The following is a 14,724-nucleotide window of genomic DNA, read 5'->3' on the forward strand; positions in this document are numbered from 1 at the left end:
AATGACGACGACTACGTCGGCCTCATTCGCGTCCTCTGGCTCTGCCCCTGCCTCTGCCTCTCCATTTTCTTCATTCTCATTCTCATTCTCCTCTGCATTCTTCAGTTCGTCCTTGTCCAGACTTCTCGCACTCCTTCCCTTCCACGCCCCACTCATCTGCATTGTCCTTCATTTTCATTTCGGACCAAGTTAAAAAAAAAAATATATATATATATATGCTTTTTGCGGGCGCAAAGTGAAGCGTTTAAATTTTAATAAACCACTCATTTTAATTTTGATTGTCACGGGGCAACAAAGTGGAGCTTGCGCTGTGGGTGGGCTGCTGGGGTTGGAGCTGGGGCTGGGGCTGGGTCAGTCGGTGGCTGCTCTGTCCAGCTGTCTCTTATCCATGTGAATTTGTGCTTTAATGAATTGGCTCTACGTTGGAATAAAACTGAATGTGAACCGTTATGAACTGGTTCACAGAAGAACATTTCGATGAGTTCTAGTAATAGAATCATAGGGAGCTAAGAAAAAAAACCATTGCTCGTATCAGAGGTTCCTCAATTCATAGAAAGTATGCTGACATTATCCAATGCTGCCAGACTGCTGGCATGAGCCACACAGTGGCAACACTGCTGCAATATGTTTGCAGCTAGCAAAACTTTTGCCAATTGTAAATAAATGCATTTCAAGGCCCAACTCAACTGCTGCAACAGTCGAACGGTAAACAAGTCAGAGTGCAGCAGTCGCGACTGCTCGAATAGGAGATACCCTAAGCTCTGCGAATATTCGAATATTCGGCAAGGAATGATATTTATTTACGTATATTTCATATATTTTTTATAATCGTGCTCCTGCGTTTTCACATAACCATTGTACCCCGATTACCATTTCCCATTTGGAGTTCAGGGCATAAAAAGGCACTTAAATCGATTTGTCGTTGATCAATTATCGAATAACTGTGAATTGATGCAGCCGCCGCGCTAAAAAGTAGGCAATGAAATAAAGTGTTGCCTAGTTTTTTGCGCGGCAGCAGCGAAAAGGCCAATTAAATTGATGGAGAGCCACAATGTGTTGGCGAGGCGTGGCGAGGCATGGCGAGGGATGGCGTGGCGTGAGGCGTGGCGCTCAATCAAAATGCAATTATAAATTGCAAATTAAATAGAATTGCAAAATAAATATTTAATATTAATAACAGCAAAAACAATTAAATAATCACGAAAAAATAAAGCCAAGTAAATGAATGAAAATGCAACTGAAATTGCAATGCAACAGCAATAACAGCAACAGCAGCTGTAGCAGCAGCTCAAATAAATTAATTAATAAAAAGCCAATTGGTCGCATGCCACCCACTGAGGCTGGCCGCCTCCTGGCAGCTGCTATCTGCCATCTGCCGTCTGGGGGCGTGGCATGTACCGTGCGTCATTCTGCGCCTCGTTTTTGTCTTGATTTTTATTATTTAATATTTGATTTTTAAAAATTTATGTAAATATTTAATTCACTTTGCTTCACTCCAACTTCCCTGCCCACGGCCATCCCCACACGCACTCCTTCCCCCTCATCCACTTCCTTCCGGTGTGCACCCAACGACAAAAAAAAAAGCGCACAGCCGCGGTCAACAGTTCAGGCGCATTTTTTTCATTTTTTTTTTCTTTTTTTGGGTATCAGCAAATTGTGGAAAAAAAATTATGAAAATAAATAAAACTGACGCGAATATCAGCAAAATTGTTTTCTTGCTTAATGTGCATTTTGTGACAGCCCGACAAATGTTAAGCTGTGGATATGCAGGCCAGAAGAAGAAGACACCATACATATACTCACATTTGTCAGTTAGCACTAAAATGCGTTCAGTTAATTAACATGATTGATTAGCTGTGCGACCAAATGAAGTGAAGTGTACAAACGTCTAGCGATAACAATAACGTTATCGACGCATATGTCGCCTGGCCACAAGCAGAACAAAAAAATAATACATTTACATGTCACTCAATGAACACACACACACACACACACACAAGCGAGGCAGAGAGAGAGAGAGAGAGAGAGAGAGAGAGAGAGAGAGAGAGAGAGAGAGAGAGAGAGAGTGGGGAAAAAGCCAGATATGCAATTAGCCAGCCTTTTATTGTTGTTGCATCAATTACCTAAAAATTAAGTCAACTGTAATTGATATATATTGATGGAAATTTGTGTTAATTAAATGCTGCCACATTCTGACACGCATGAATATATTCTTACATATGTATGTGTAAGTGTGTGTGTGCGTGTACGTTTCTCTTTCGGTAAGTGGTCAATCGTAAGAAGCTTTCATAGCAGCGACATCAAATACTGTCACTCAACATCGACAACAACAACTACAACTTATTTGCCCTCTCACTCTTTTAGCTCGGCCCATAAGCTTTAAAGTACTTAATTCAATCAACATTATTTCTGTTGACCAGCGGCGGCTGCAGCGACGTCGCCTCTCTTTGCATTTCGATCAATTTTATTAATAATTCAATCAGTCAAAAATTATTTGAAACGCCCCAAAGGAAAACAAAAAAGTTTTCCGTTTTCTTTTTTTTATAATTTTTTTTTTTATTTTTTGCTCGTTTTAGCGGCTGCTGCGCCGACCGCAACGTCAACAGCGACGCTTATATTGTATGCTACGCTTTGCTTTGCTTTGATTTCGCAGTCGACATAGTCGCTTAGAGAACGGGAGCGTGTGAGAGCGAGCGAGAGCGCAACGCAAGATGAAACACCGACGACGGGTCGAACCTCGAACGTCGAACGATGAGTTATTTGCACAGCGCGCTCGTAAGAAAAGGAGGCAAAATAGTAAAAAAGAAAAAAAAAAGTAATAAAAAAAAAAAAAAAAACGAAAACCAAAAACAAACCAAAACGAAAGCAAATCAAAACGACAAACAAAACAAAACGAAATGCGACGTGGCGCAGCGCAATATGGTAAGAAAAGCAAAAGGAAAAGGAAAACATGAAATAATTCCATTAGTACAATTTCTTTTGCAAGTACAAAGAGTAAATATGGCTGCTCGGGCAGAGTGGGAGAGCCGCATATGCTGTGCGTAAGTTATTGAGAGGATGAGAGCGGCAAACGAAGTGAGAACGTGAGGTAGTGAGTGAGTAAGCTAGCGTGCGTGTGTGAGTGAGTGTGTTGAATAACTGTGTTGAGTAAGTGTGTTGAGTGACTTGACTCATAGGCCTACTTTGCCCGTATACTTCTGTTGACCTACTGCCCGCATCCTTTGCTAAAACATATTTGCAATTAGACTTGAGCAAATGCAAATAGTTGGTTGGCACCCAAACAGAAATTAACCGTTTTACCGGGGGCGGCGGCAGCGGCAGAGACGCGGCTTGTCCACAGGACCTGGAATCAACTCTGCTGCAGCAGCACAAAATTGTGCACAAGCTACCAAAAATGTATTTAACATTCAATTAGACAATTGAAAATAACAACAAAACAATCAAAGGGTCATTGAAGCAGAAGAAGAAGAAGAACTAGCTGATGGGAGAAAAGTGTTGAAATGAACTTGTTCCGATAATTATTTGCCAAGCTCAAGACAGGCTAATTTCAATTAACTGATTCAATTAAATAAACCAGTTCAAATGAATCTGATTAGTTATTAGTCAGAATTGAGCTGGCTCGCACTTAAAAACTGGCTACGTATGCAGAAGCTCTCGCCCGCCCCCGAACAACTACAATCAAAAGCAAATTCAATCAAATTTACAAACCACATTTAGCTAACGAGTGCCAACAGCAATAACAACAACAACATCAACCGCAAAACAAACGAGCAACAGCCACAGCAGAAGCAGCAGCAGGAGCAGCAGCAATAACAACAACGGCGGCGGCGGCCAATTAAAAAATATACGACGCGCGCACAGAAGTATGCAACGAAGGCGGACGTCAACAGCGACGGCCGCTAATTAGCACCATTGGGAATTTGCGCTGGCAGAAAACTTGCGTAAGCGAAAGACAGCAGCAGCAGCAGCAGCAGAGCAGCAGCAAGCAGAAGGAAGTTGCCAGCCAACTTGTGCAAACATCAAAGAGCACCAACAGCAGCAGCAGCAGCACCGGGAGCAGCAACGCCGACGTCGACAGCTAGCAAAAGGAATTATGTGCATAAATGCCGACTATGACACTGACGAGGGCGCACACACACATACACATACACGTAGAGTTATATGCATGCATAACTCTCTTAAACACATGTTCGAGAGGACATGAGTGCAAGTGGAAGCGGAAGGAAGAGATAAAGAAGACAGCAGAACACAAAGTCATACCTACAAACATATAATTGTAAATACAGTTAATATGAACGTAGCGTCGCTGCTGGCTGCGCTGTTGCTACTGCTGCCGCTTCCGCTACTGCTACTGCTGTAGTCGTCGCTTCGCTGGGCCACTTTTAATTTACGAAATGGTGTTGATTTAACGGCAGTCGTCGTCCTGACAGCGCGCGCGCCTTTGCTCGCGCCCAGCTGGCGTAGGCGTCTGCAATGTAGGCATGTGTAGCTACTAGCTAGAGTGAGAGCGAACCATCAGAATGTGCGAGGAAGAGCAATGGAGGGATAGCGAGAACGGGAAAGAGAGTGAGAGAGAGTGCCGCAAGTCCAGCGTGGGCAGCACAAAAGAAACTTGTAAAATTCTGGGCAATTGTGTGGCGGACCAAGCAAGAGACAACATTATTAATACTTGTATCATCATCATCATCATCATCATGATTTTCATCATTGTCATGCCTATCGCTGGCTTTGGTTTTCGCTGAGCTTTAGCTACAGTTGATGTTTGCTGTTGTTGCTGCTGCTCTTTCATTTTTTGGTAAACGATTTTTACTGATTAATAAAAGTTGCCGCCGCACACACACACACACAAACACACGCACGAGTCAAAAACTGCGCCAGCGATAATCAAAAGGGTGTGCAATTTTAATTGAGCAATTTAATTACATATGTAAGCAAAAGCCAAACGACGACAAGAGCCAGTGCCAAAGTGAGTAACAAACAGACAGAGAAGGAGCAGGAGGAGCAAAAGAAGAGTACGAGTACGAGAGCGAGAGTGAGAGTGAGAGCGAGTCAGTGAGTAAGTGCAGAAGTGGTTTTTGCGCTGGCTTACAGACGCTCGCTCACATAATTAGCAAGCAGAGCAGAGAGGAACCGCCGTTTGCTTGCATGTGCGTGTGTGTGCGTGCGTGCGTGTGTGTGTGTAGGTGCACACTTTTTGTTTGTGTTGCTAGAGCTTTCATTTTCGGTATTTAGGTTTAAGTTTGTAATTAGTTTGTCAGCGCCTGCGAGCGCAGAGGCAACAGTTATTATTATCCTTCCCTCTCCCCCTTTATTTTCTGTTCTTTCTCTAGCTGTAATATGTGTAATATTAAAAAGCCTGTTAAATGCCTTTTCAAACTGTAAAGTTTATCATACTGAAGCATTATTGGTGTTGCAGTTGAGTTGAATAACTACAAAGCTTAAATACTGTTTGTCAATCATGTAAAGCATTTTTTTTGTTTCAGGCAAATCCTTCAGCTGCCTGCATTTGCTATATGTGTATTTGGACTGTAAGAGGAGTAGCGTGTACACTGGGAATCGGGTAAATAAGCGAATGAGAGTTGAGTAATTATGATTTACTAATTAGCAAACACACAACATACACCTACACACACACACACACACACACAGCTGACAAACTTTGCCAGCACGAAAACTGGACGCGAAAATCAAAACGCGTCTGCCAATTGCAGTGCCCAGCCTCCCCGCAGCAGCATAAAAGGAGCAGGCGGAGCAGGGGAGCGAGAAGGGCGAGCACATAGCTTTGTATAGATGGGGCGTAGCTAGAGGAGGGGGAATTTCGGTGATGTAGGTGTACACAGAGTCCCAGCGACTAGCGCGTAAGTCTATTAATTAGCTATAACTGCAATGGCTGCTACAGCAGCAACTGCAACTGCAACTGCAGCTGCAGCTGCAATTGCGATTGCGATTGCTATTGCCATTGCCGTAGCATACACATGCCGCTGCCATGCCTGCTTGCCCCCCTTTTTAGTTCCGCCCCTGAGCAACCGTTAGATTTGTAACGAGGATTTGCGCATCAAATTCGCTAATTGTTTTTGCCTTTTGGGGTGTGTGAGCGCGCGCGCGAGTGTGTTCAAATGTGTGCGAGTGCTCATGTGTGTGTGTGTGAAATAACGAAGCAAGTGTTGGCTGTAGGTTGCACACTCACACACACGCATGCCAGTTGCTGTTGCCGTTTGTTGTTGTTTTTGGGCCAGCACAAACAATTAGCGTAATTTCAATTTCGTTCAAAATTTTATAAGCAGCCGCCGCTGTCTGTATGTGACACACAGCCCTTACTTTATCAGCCCTTGGTGCGCCCCTGTGACGACACACCCCCTCCCCCTTCCCCCCACCATTTTTGTTTCTGTTGGTTTTTGGGGACATTTAAGCCACCGGCAACAATTTTGTGCGCACTTTTGACAGCCCAAAGCCCCAAAACCCAACACGCACACACACTCACACTCACACACCTACACCAATTGGCCTCTTAAAAAAAAACTGCAGTTTATAGTGCAGCTACGCATTGGCCCTTCCCTCTTCCCTCTTCGCTGATTACGCGCCGCGTTCATCAATCAACTTTAAATGCGAATTAATAAACAAAACAAAACAGTAAACCAAAAACTATTGCCATATCAGGTTACATGTAAGCCGAATACCCTGTAATATGAAAATGTGAATATGAGGTATTTACACATAAGATATATTCTAGATCTTCTTCAAAGTTAATCCATATGAGTATGATTGGAATTAGTGCTGTATCTCTGTATCTAATTCTCTGCATAGCTATTTTTCTTTCACTCTATTTCTCAGTCTCCTTATATATTCACTTACCCTGTGTCCTTCCCTTTTTCTCTACAACTTTCTGTACATCTCTTTACCTCTTCTGATCTGCATATATTTTTCTATTTACAACTCTGTCCCACTCTGTCCCTCTCTGTCTGTTTCGCTTTCTCCATTTTTATTTCTCTCTCTCCCTCTCTCTGAACTTTATCCTTTTCTCTCTGTAGGTTTCTTTCTGCCTATCCCAGTATCTTTCCCTATTTCTTCTATATTTCACTATAGATATTTCTTTTTCTCTTCATTTCTATTTCTATTCGTCTTCCCCTTCTCTCTTCTATTTGTCTTCCCCTTCTCTCTTTCTATTACTCACTCTCTTTCTATCCGCCTCTCTCTCTTACATTCCTCTATCTCTTCACAATGTAGCATACTTATTGGCATATTTGCAGTACCCTTTACCAAGGGCTGTTAAATAGAGACTGTAGATCAGCGAAACAACCAAAATCTTTCACACCTGTGCACCCCCCACACCTCTTCCCCTGCCTAACTCGATTTGCGAAAGTGTAACAGAAATTTTCATTTGCCAATTGCCCATGTGGGGGCAGAGGCGGGGACGGGGGCGTGTGTTTGGAACAGAGTCGTATTGCTGCGGAATTGTTTTTAGTTTTCGGGCGCATTTACTCTCATTTTTTTCTGCTAGCTTTTTCTTTTGCCTGTTGTGTGCCTCATGTGTGTTTATGTATATATGTGTGTGTGTGTATGTGTGTTGGTTGAGCACAAAAAGAATTTTTAACTAACACAAAATGGCCCGTTGATTTGAGTAAAATGGCTAGAGTGAAAGAGAGCGCTAGAGTGAGTGGGAGAGAGAGAGAGAGGTGTGCGGCTTACGGCTGTCTGCCATTAGCTAGGCAATCCCGCTCCAGCACCCCCTCCTACGACTGCTGCGTCCACATGCTTGCCTAAAAGTTCAATTGCAATCTTGTTAGCTGCACACCTGGCTGCCTCTGTATGTGTGTGCTTGTGTGTGTGTGTGTATGAATGCCTGTTGCCTGGTTTATTAATGTTGACCGTCAATTATGTTTTAATTGTCATAAAAGGTTTCCTCTCTGCACACAGCGACAGAGCAAGACTGAGTGAGAGCGAGAGAGAGAGAGAGAGAGAGAGAGGGGGAAAGAGAGAGTAAGCAAACACATGCAAATGCCACTGCAAATGGCAGTGGACAGGTGGCAACACGTGCGTATGAGCTGCTTCCCCTCTCTCCCTCTCTCTCTATCTCTGTCTTGCTCGCTCTCTCTCGCTCTCTCTCTGTCTTCCGCCATGACCCCGGCAACTGTGTACAAACAATAAAATTCAACTGGGATAAGCTATTGCAAAAAGCGACAACAGAAGCGTAAACTGCACAAGACCAGCGGCTGCAAGGGGGGTGGGCGGTTTTGTGTAAATGGATTTGCAGAGCAACAGAGCAAGAGAGAGCGAGAGAGAGGGCGAATGAGACGTGGGGTAGGGGAAGCTGTTTGGCAAGGCGAGCGAACGAGCGAGCGAGCGGTCTGCTTGTCAACATGACCAAAAGGCTCAGCAGCAGTTTTACAGTCAATGTGCACAGACACACACACACATGCGAGTATTTTCGTGTGTGTGTGCGTAAGACAAAAGCCAACAGTTGACAGCTCTCTCTCTGTGTGTGCGTGTGTGTGTGTTGGCTGCAGTCGCTCGATTGGCTGGCAGGCAATTTGCCAACTTACTGCAAAGATCAGCAAAAATGTTTTTAAACCCTCGCCCCCCTCGCTGCCCAGCACGCCCCGCCTCCCCCTACCCATGCGCTGCAGCGTGTAACAAGAGTAAAGCTAATTGCGCAGAGCTTTTAACCGTCGCGTTAATTGAATTGAATTGCAGCAGGTGATTGCAGGTGATGGCTGTTGTCCTTGCTTCGTCCCACTGTCGCACAGTGGAGCAAGCGCATGAAAAACACCCACAAAAGCCAAACACAATCCAAATGGGAGCTAATTTGGTAGACGAGCAGAAACTGCAGAATCGATAATTATCGATAACAAAAGATTAGTCAAATTGTTTCAATAAAGTGGCGATTTGTATTGCTTTTAATTGATGTGACTGACAACAAATAAATAATAATAATAATCGATAATTTGTGTTATCGATAAATGCAAATACTGCTGGACAGGGAGATTGCGGAAAATAAATAACTGAACGAAGTTGAATTGAAAGTAGAGCTAACGATAACAAGGAAAAGTGTTATAATAACATTAACAAACTCATATCGATAACTAATCGATAGCATTTGCAAAGGAGAACAAGTGAAGCGCTACAAATGAAATGTAAAGTTATGGAGTTTAATTATTATTAGAGAATGAATTGTGGAATGAGCAGGATGCAGGATGCAGTATGCAGGATGCGGAATGAAGGATGAAAGATGAAGACTGATGGACAGGATGCGCACGCATCAGGATAATAATAGGTGCATACGGGGCAGAGCAGGTTGACGCGCCTGGGGGATTAATTGTAGCATTTAACAAATGTGACAGATTGACGATGACGACAACAGCAGCAGCAGCAGCAGGACATGAGCAGCCGTTGTCCTGACAGACATATTTACGCTTTACATTTTTTTTTTTTTTTTTGCTTTTGTTGCTTCTGCTGCTGGCAATTTATGAAATTCATTTTTTGCCTACGTTGTGATTATTTATTCAAAATGTAAAAACAATCGGAGCCAACTGCAGCTGAGGCACTCAGTGGGGCGAGTAAGGGGGGGAAGCTGTTGAGGGGTTGATGTTGAGGGGGCGAATGCTCAGCACAGAGTTATTTATTAAATAAATGAATAACACAATTTATGCATGACGAACATTTATAATTGCATTTCGAAATAATTTAATTAAAATTGTTAACGCTTGATTGAAGCTTAATCGCAATGGACAGGTGATTGCAGCAACAGCAACAGCAGCAACTTAATTAAATTAGCCTATCAATGCGACAACAACAACAACAGCGACAACGACAGCAACTGGAGTCAACCAACCAATCGACTCGTATCTATGAAAATGCATCTATCGCCCTTTTGCCCCTGTGCCACGCCCCCACCAACTGCCAAATGTCAAACAATTTTTTGACAAATTTGTCGCACAACAAATAAAAGGAAAAGCGAAGGCAAACGTTTGGCATGGACGCAAAAAGGGGGCGTGGTGCGGTGGCTCGCAGCCAAGCCACATGTGGGCGAGGGAGAGGCGTTCCACAAACAAAACTGATCAGCAGCAACAGCGGTAATTAAAAGCCAACCAAATGTCCAAATACCAAAGCCACACAAATAAAAACCCAATCAAACACAAATACACACACATACAGATATGGAGCACCTTGCCACACAAAAAAAAAACAAGTAAGAAAGCTCTAGTCGAGACTGCTCGACTACGAGATCCCCTGAACCCTTGGAGTGCTAGCTATTTCAATAATTTTTCGCGTCTTTCAGCTCACACAAGAAACACACACACATACACAAACACATACACATACAAGCACCCACGCATAAACACGCATGGGCTGCAGTGTGCGCTTACTATGAGAACTTAATAGTTTAATAACTTTTTTTGTGGACGTACGATCTTCATGAAACTTTCAGATTATGATTATAACATGAATATGCATGTAATTGCCAAAGCACAAGTCTCTAGTATTTGAAATACGCGTTTTACAAAAGTGAGGGTGAGGGGCTGAATTTAGAGGTGGGGGGTAAATTTTAACAAAAACCGAAATTGTATAAATTGCATATAAGCATACATTCAAAATTTGGAGACTCTAGCAATAAAGGTGTAGAAGATATAATTTTATAACTGGTTTTCGATAAGGTTTTTCATCGATAAAAAAAGATCGGGATGAGTTATCGAATTTTAATGATAAACTCGATATCCGCGCTGTAATTACGAACATTTTACAAAAAATTTGAAGTATCTAGCTCTTATATCTTCGGAAATCGACGCGTTCAAACATACGGACAGACGGACAGACGGACAGACGGACAGACGGACAGACGGACAGACAGACAGACGGACAGGGCCAAATCAACTCAGCTCGTCACCCTGATCAAGAATATATATACTTTGTGGGGTCTGCCACGCCTCCTTCTGCCTGTTACATACATTTCAACAAAACCATTATACCCTGATTTCCCATTTTCAATGGGTTCAGGGTATAAAAAAAAACGTGCAAAAGAAAATGTTGAGCAAATTGGTACAAGACGCCATACAAATAGTGAAGAGTTAAGCAAACTGGTAAATACCCTGTAAAATGTAAAATTGCTATAATTATAGTTTTACTGGCAGCAGAATTTGTTATAGATAGTTCCAGCTGTAGGAAAGGATCTATCAACTAGACTCTACTCTCCATAAACTGTGATGCAGGACTACCGATAGTTTGGCGATACTTCATGGATGAAATATATAGTTTCTTTTTGTTTCTGTTATATTTGAAACCAAATTGAAAAGGATTTGCGAGTTAATAACAAGAAATACGCTACGGAAAACCTGAAGACGGTTGAAAACCGATAAAGTCAGACCACAAAATGTAGAAATAATTGTGTATCCAATCGATTAGCTATTTAAAAACGGGCTCTAAAAGGAACTCAAATCTCTTAGAGATAGAAATAGTATAATATATTAGATATAGAAAAAAAATATATAATGCAGTATATATCGAAAAGCCTGTATATAAATAATTCTGTTCTAGAACTTTTGGAGAACTAGTGCGAAAAGGAACTGGGATCTATTAGATATAGTAATAATATACATACATATATATTAAAAATGTATGGAGAAAAGCCTGAAGTAATATGTAAAAATATATGAATAATTTTTTTCTAGAACTAGTTCCAAAAGGAACTCAGATCTATTAGATATAAGATTTACATATACAGTTGCGAAAAATAAAATAGCACCACTTGCAAACGCAAAGTTTAAGAAGTTCCTCTAGGTGCATTTATCAATGTATTGATCTAATTTTTTCTTGTATATAAGCAGAAAACAATTAATAATCGCAACAAGCAAGAATTATCCCAAAAATATTAATCGTTTTTTTATAATTCAAAAAAATCTCCAAAAAGTCGAAAAAACACCGAAAAAAATAATAGCACCACTCAGCCTTTTTGAGTGAAAATCTATATTTTTCGCAGATTTGAATATCTTCAAAAGCACTAATTGATGAGATTTGTTGGTTATATATCTATTTTGATTAAAAAATTTTCAGAATTTGTGAAAATTTTCAAAAAAAATGGGTCGTGAAGAGCATTACACCACCGAACAACCCAATCTCATCAAAAAGTTGATTTCGGCTCAAAATTTTCACAGGAAAGTTGGTCATTTGATGGGTTGTTCAAATAAAATGATCCACAATGCATTATTCCATAAAAAAAATTGATGAAAAGCGCAGATTGCGCTGAGTTCTGACCCAAAATCATGTCACTCGTCTCATTTACGAGAGTAAAAGGATCCTTTTAAGCCGGCTACTCAACTGAAAAAGGACCTAAACATATCAGCAATGGACCAAACAGTATGGAAATATTTAAGACATCACGATTTGAACACTTTCCGTTCAAGAAAAGTACCATATTTGAATATAAAACACATTTCCAAACGGATGGCGTTTGCAAGGGAAACACAAAAATTGGTCTACGCAGGAATGGAGAAACATACTTTTGAATAATGAAAGTAAGATGCTAATTTTTAGTGGAAAAGGATCGCGGTCCTACGTGAGACATCCACAGAACTTAGAATTCGGTCCTAGATATACAAAAAAAACCCTTAAACATGGAGGATCAAGTGTATTAGTATGAGACTGATTTTTTGCAAACGGCATCCGTTTGGAAATGTGTTTTATATTCAAATATGGTACTTTTCTTGAACGGAAAGTGTTCAAATCGTGATGTCTTAAATATTTCCATACTGTTTGGTCCATTGCTGATATGTTTAGGTCCTTTTTCAGTTGAGTAGCCGGCTTAAAAGGATCCTTTTACTCTCGTAAATGAGACGAGTGACATGATTTTGGGTCAGAACTCAGCGCAATCTGCGCTTTTCATCAATTTTTTTTATGGAATAATGCATTGTGGATCATTTTATTTGAACAACCCATCAAATGACCAACTTTCCTGTGAAAATTTTGAGCCGAAATCAACTTTTTGATGAGATTGGGTTGTTCGGTGGTGTAATGCTCTTCACGACCCATTTTTTTTGAAAATTTTCACAAATTCTGAAAATTTTTTAATCAAAATAGATATATAACCAACAAATCTCATCAATTAGTGCTTTTGAAGATATTCAAATCTGCGAAAAATATAGATTTTCACTCAAAAAGGCTGAGTGGTGCTATTATTTTTTTCGGTGTTTTTTCGACTTTTTGGAGATTTTTTTGAATTATAAAAAAACGATTAATATTTTTGTGATAATTCTTGTTTGTTGCGATCATTAATTGCTTGCTGCTTATCTACAAGCAAAAATTAGATCAATACATTGATAAATGCACCTAGGAGAACTTCTTAAAGTTTGCATTTGCAAGTGGTGCTATTTTATTTTTCGCAGCTGTATATAATAAATATATATAATGCAGTATATATGTAAAAATATATGAATAATTCTGTTCTAGAACTAGTTCCAAAAGGAATTCAGATCTATTAGATATAGCAATGATTTACATGTATATACTAAATATATGGAGAAAAGCCTGAAGTAATATGTAAAAATATATAAATAATTATGTTCTAGAACTAGTTCCAAAAGGAACTCAGATCTAGTAGAGAGAGATATTATATATAGTATTATATTGTATATATATAGTAAATCCTTAAGCAATACATTTAAATATTGAAATAATCAAGTGAATCAATTGTGAACAAACTCGTACAGAATAAATGTTCAGATCTATGTGTATACTTTATATATAACTAAAATCCCAAAGCGATATGTCAATGCTAAGGACTTGATGTCCTGTTTAGAGTATCTCTAAATAGTAAGCTAATAGCCAAACGCACACAGCTAGATAAAGCAAGCAAGTAGCCACACACCCACCCACACACATACGCCCACAACGTCCACACACTTGCACACAAAATCAACACACATACGCACACACACGCATTAGCTGTATCGTATGTAAATATGTATTGGTTATGCCCACAAATCAATTAAGTCGATTGAGGCGCCATAGACCTGACCAGGCCAAAAGGGGCGTACGTACACGCTTGACTGGGCGTGGCAATGGATTGACGCAAAGCCAAAAGGCAAACGGACGATTTTCGAACAGTTTCAAAAAATTGAGGAAATGTGAATAAAGCTGAAGCTCAAAGCAGAACAGAGCAAAGCGAAGCGAAACGAAGCGAAGTGAAGCAAAAGGTGCGCGGTTTACAACATTTCTTTTCTTTCTTTGTGATCTGCTAATGCATAAAGGACATCAAGAATCAAATGAGACCATGAGACAAGTGCAGAATGCCTTGCCAACCAAATGTTCCCAAGCCAAGACGAGCTAACACATATGGAAATGTATGTATTTGGCCGCGAGAGACTTGACTTGACGGGCCTTTTAGTCACAGCAGCCCAAAGATCTGCTAGAGCTAGGAGAAGACTCCAAGCTCAAGCAGTACAGGACTGGGCCGTGACTTCAAATCTAACAGCTAGTTTCTCTCCATAGCTCGTTTACCTCCCATCACATATACTTAGTGTTTGTTATCTAACAAAGTTTTAACGAAGGTATTTATTTAATTTATGTTTAACTCAAGTTGCTTAAAAGAAACTGTTGGGGTTTCGCTCCTAACTTTTGACTAAGAACAGTTTATGTTTATTCTAAGGCAACTACATAAGAGATTCAAGATATTTCAGCACAGACTTCTGATTTAGTTGTTGGAAACCTAGTTATCAAACCTTGATTTCCTATATT

The 14,724-nt window shown here is 40.7% G+C and overlaps 1 protein-coding gene and 1 long non-coding RNA gene across 2 annotated transcripts in view; one reads left to right on the plus strand and one right to left on the minus strand.

The window, feature by feature from the left end:
• Positions 1-14,724, minus strand: part of Smr (nuclear receptor corepressor smrter) — a 62,389-nt gene that overhangs the window by 8,932 nt on the left and 38,733 nt on the right. The gene's annotated exons all lie outside the window — the stretch shown is intronic.
• On the plus strand, positions 2,306-10,520 carry LOC149268081 (uncharacterized). The gene is made up of 3 exons (XR_016270980.1): positions 2,306-5,415; positions 5,484-5,560; positions 9,712-10,520. It is a non-coding gene; the product is annotated as an uncharacterized LOC149268081 (long non-coding RNA).

The sequence above is a fragment of the Drosophila arizonae genome, chromosome X (genome assembly GCF_054131065.1).
Source record: "Drosophila arizonae isolate 15081-1271.41 chromosome X, UAZ_ARI_1.0, whole genome shotgun sequence".
NCBI classification, from domain to species: domain Eukaryota; kingdom Metazoa; phylum Arthropoda; class Insecta; order Diptera; family Drosophilidae; genus Drosophila; species Drosophila arizonae.